We start from the raw sequence: 5,007 nt of genomic DNA, 5'->3' as shown, positions 1-5,007 counted from the left end.
AATAAGGGTATGTAGAACACAAATAACACTAAATAATGAAGCACGAAGCGCGGGACGTGCCGTCAAACATCAAAGCAGGTTATATGTTCCCCCCCGAACAGGGCAGTTAGCTACATCTCATGCTCGGGGGTCCCAAAAAGCAACACGTATGTAAGCATGTGTGTCTCGTATCCCCATGTTTGTCAGCATTAATTAGCGTTGGAGTTTGATGCGATTGCAAAGACTTAAGTACCCTCTCCTCCATTGGTGCCAAAAAAAATGATAATTCTTAAAAAGGAGTGGTTGTAAAGACTTAAGTGCCCCGAAAAGATGATTATTTAAGACCCAGTCTCTGCACTGCAGGATTATCTGAGAAAGAAATCTTCCCTGGAGGAGGCCATGAACATCAACCCTTTCACACTCTCTCTCTCCCTTCTATTTCTGTTTCTATGCACATCCAACAGAAGATCTTACATTGCTCCATCAAGCACCGGCTGACCTGCACATTGACTATTGTGGAGCCTGATTCAGAGTTTTTACCCTTACAGGATGAGGGTTTGGGGGTTCATCCCAGCGTGGGTAGCATCATTCAACTAAATGAGTTGTAGATCCTGATTCAGAGTTTTTACCCTTATAGGAGAGGGTTCTGGGGGCTCCTCCCAACGTGGGTAGCATCATTCAACTTGAAGAGTTGTGGAGTCTGATTCAAAGTTTTTACCCTTACAGAAAAGGGGGGTCTGAGGGCTCCTCCCAACGTGGGTAGCATCATTCAACTTGATGAGTTGTGGAGTCTGATTCACAGTTTTTACCCTTATAGGATGGGGGTTTGGGGGCTCCTCCCAATGTGGATAGCATCGGTCACCGACTGACCTGCACACTAACTGTAGCATCGTTCAACTTGATGAGTTGTGGAGCCTGATTTAGAGTTTTTGCCCTTACAGGAGGGGGGTTTGGGGGCTCCTCCCAACGTGGGTAGCATCATTCAACTTGAAGAGTTGTGGAGTCTGATTCAATGTTTTTACCCATTCATATTTTAAGGCATTAGATCTAATTTTTGAACATCCACGCATGTGCAGTTTGCTTTCATCATGTTCAGTTGCTTTCTAGATTATACTTTGAATACTGGTGCATTTTAGATCTATCGATTTGTATGTAACCAGAGCTTATTTTAATCTGAATTTTTTACTGCAACTTCATGCATATGTCTTCATGCTCTCCATCAAAAATCAGATCATTTTGAGTTTGTTTGACCCACTTCAAAAATCGAGATTCAAAACCTGTTATTTTGCACCGTCAGGATTTTAGCAGAATCACGACCAACTTGCGGAAGTGATTTCTCCCTAACCAAAGATGATCTTTCCGATCTGTAAAAATGGTTGTTTTCTAAATTGAATCTAGTTTGTTCATATCAAATTTCAGCGATTTCTAAGATGTTTTCATACCAGTTTTGGGTCGAAAATCATAACCCTGTCACCCTGTGTCATTTTAACGACTCAAATTTTGATCCATTTTGTTTGAATTTTATTTCCCTAATGGGAGATCATTTTTCAATTCTTTAAGACGGGTTCTCTTTGTTTATGTGTCTAGTTCATCCCTGTAAATTTTCAGAATTTTTCATGATCAATTACTATTTTATTTTGATTAAATACCAGAACCTTGTATCCAGATTTTATAAATGTTCTGATTTTGGCCCCCATATCATGACTGTTGTAGCACTTCTTCAACAAATCATTATTTGATTGGCAATATTATTCAGCAAATTGTTGTTATGATTTTTTTGGGTCTCTAATGAGTCCATACTATGATTTGTAATATTTTTTGTTCTCCAGCGAGCCTCACAAGGATTTATAGTGTTGTTCAGTCTTTTAACTATGATTTATAGTGCTTTGGGGTCTCCAACGAGCCCCACAACGATTTATAGTGTTTTCGGTCTTTTAACTATGATTTATAGTGTTTTCGGGTCTCTAACAAGACCCACAACGATTTATAGTGTTGTTGGACCTCGATATAGCGATTTGTAGTGTTTCTCGCTAAACACTACAGCGATTTGTGATACAAATCGCTATCTGAATCTGGACCAACTTGTCAGGATCATATCTCCCTAACCAAAGATCAAATTTCAAATCCGTAAAAAATGGTGTCTTTGTTATGAAGTCTAGTTTATTCCTGTAAATTTTCAGCGATTTCTATGGTAATTTGATACCCCATTTGGATCCTAAACCTGACCCCTATCAGTTTGCCTTATTTGAGTGAGATAGGTTTTTATTTCATTTTGTAAGAGTCATATCTCTCCAGAGAAAAAAAACTTTTTTTACGAATTTGGAAAATGATTTTCCGTTGGAGAGATATGATTCTTACAAAATGAAATAAAAACCTATCTCACTCAAATAAGGCAGACTGATAGGGGTCTGGTTTAGGATCCAAATGGGGTATCAAATGACCATAGAAATCGCTGAAAATTTACAGGAATAAGCTATACTTCATAACGAAGACACCACTTTTTACAGATTTGAAATCCGATCTTTGGTCAGGGAGATATGGTCCTGATTCAGATAGCGATTTATATCATAAATCGCTGTAGTGTTTAGCGAGAAACACTACAAATCGCTATATCGATGTCCAACAACACTATAAATCGCTGTGGGTCTTGTTAGAGACCCGAAAACACTATAAATCATAGTTAAAAGACCGAAAACACTATAAATCGTTGTGGGGCTCGTTGGAGACCCCAAAGCACTATAAATCATAGTTAAAAGACTGAACAACACTATAAATCCTTGTGAGGCTCGTTGGAGAACAAAAAATATTACAAATCATAGTATGGACTCATTAGTGACCCAAAAAAATCATAACAACAATTTGCTGAATAATATTGCCAATCAAATAATGATTTGTTGAAGAAGTGCTACAACAGTCATGATATGGAGGCCAAAATCAGAACATTTATAAAATCTGGATACAAGGTTCTGGTATTTAATCAAAATAAAATAGTAATTGATCATGAAAAATTTTAAAAATTTACAGGGATGAACTAGACACATAAACAAAGAGAACCCGTTTTAAAGAATTGAAAAATGATCTCCCATTAGGGAAATAAAATTCAAACAAAATGGATCAAAATTTGAGTCGTTAAAATGATACAGGGTGACAGGGTTATGGTTTTCGACCCAAAACTGGTATGAAAACATCTTAGAAATCGCTGAAATTTGATATGAACAAACTAGATTCAATTTAAAAAACAACCATTTTGACAGATCGGAAAGATCATCTCTGGTTAGGGAGAAATCACTTCCGCAAGTTGGTCGTGATTCTGCTAAAATCCTGACGGTGCAAAATAACAGGTTTTGAATCTCGATTTTTGAAGTGGGTCAAACAAACTCAAAATGATCTGATTTTTGATGGAGAGCATGAAGACATATGCATGAAGTTGCAGTAAAAAATTTAAATTAAAATAAGCTCTGGTTACATACAAATCGATAGATCTAAAATGCACCAGTATTCATAGTATAATCTAGAAAGCAACTGAACATGATGAAAGCAAACTGCACATGCGTGGATGTTCAAACATTAGATCTAATGCCTTAAAATATGAATGGGTAAAAACTTTGAATCAGACTCCACAACTCTTCAAGTTGAATGATGCTACCCACGTTGGGAGGAGCCCCCAAACCCCCCTCCTGTAAGGGCAAAAACTCTAAATCAGGCTCCACAACTCATCAAGTTGAACGATGCTATAGTTAGTGTGCAGGTCAGTCGGTGAACGATGCTATCCACATTGGGAGGAGCCCCCAAACCCTCATCCTATAAGAGTAAAAACTGTGAATCAGACTCCACAACTCATCAAGTTGAATGATGCTACCCACGTTGGGAGGATTCCTCAGACCCCCCTTTTCTGTAAGGGTAAAAACTTTGAATCAGACTCCACAACTCTTCAAGTTGAATGATGCTACCCACGTTGGGAGGAGCCCCCAGAACCCTCTCCTATAAGGGTAAAAACTCTGAATCAGGATCTAAAACTCATTTAGTTGAATGATGCTACCCACGCTGGGATGAACCCCCAAACCCTCATCCTGTAAGGGTAAAAACTCTGAATCAGGCTCCACAATAGTCAATGTGCAGGTCAGCCGGTGCTTGATGGAGCAATGTAAGATCTTCTGTTGGATGTGCATAGAAACAGAAATAGAAGGGAGAGAGAGAGTGTGAAAGGGTTGATGTTCATGGCCTCCTCTAGGGAAGATTTCTTTCTCAGATAATCCTGCAGTGCAGAGACTGGGTCTTAAATAATCATCTTCGGGGCACTTAAGTCTTTACAACCACTCCTTTTCAAGAATTATCATTTTTTTTGGCACCAATGGAGGAGAGGGTACTTAAGTCTTTGCAATCGCATCAAACTCCAACGCTAATTAATGCTGACAAACATGGGGATACAAGACACACATGCTTACATACGTGGTGCTTTTTGGGACCCCCGAGCATGAAATGTTGCTAACTGCTCTGTTCGGGGAACATATAACCTGCTTTGGATATTTATTATTGTTTAATAAAAAGCACTAAGGAAGGATTGCTAATACTTTTCAGAAAACGAGTATGATATTAGTAGGGTTTTCCAGACCAGAGAGCCGCAGAGACGGGAGCCTAGGTTAGCTACGTTACGCAGCTGTTAGCTAGGGCTCCAACCAGCCACATAAACAAAAAAGGAGCAGCAGAAAAAAGGCGCGAGTTATCAATTACCGTTTTTGAGGTTTGGTGTTGAAAACAAACGACCAGCATCCGCAGGGTGACTTTTTTCTCCTCCCCCTTCCTCTCTTTTGCTTCTTTCGTTTTTTCACCCTTGAGCGAGACAGCCGGGTGGTGGAAGTGGGGTCTTGGGGTTGGGGTGGATGGGATGAGTGAGTGGGCGGGAAGCGGACGTTATCACCGACGGGGTTTTGCAATGATTTGCAATTAATAAGGGAGTGGTGGTGGTGGTCGTTCTGCTGCTCGCTGAAAACAATAGCTGGTGAGGTGACGATAACAGCGACAATAATG

The sequence above is a fragment of the Nuphar pumila genome, chromosome 7 (genome assembly GCF_984573655.1).
Source record: "Nuphar pumila chromosome 7, dmNupPumi1.hap1.1, whole genome shotgun sequence".
NCBI lineage: Eukaryota > Viridiplantae > Streptophyta > Magnoliopsida > Nymphaeales > Nymphaeaceae > Nuphar > Nuphar pumila.
The sequence above is the reverse complement of the archived record's forward strand: the minus strand, read 5'-3'. Positions refer to the sequence as shown.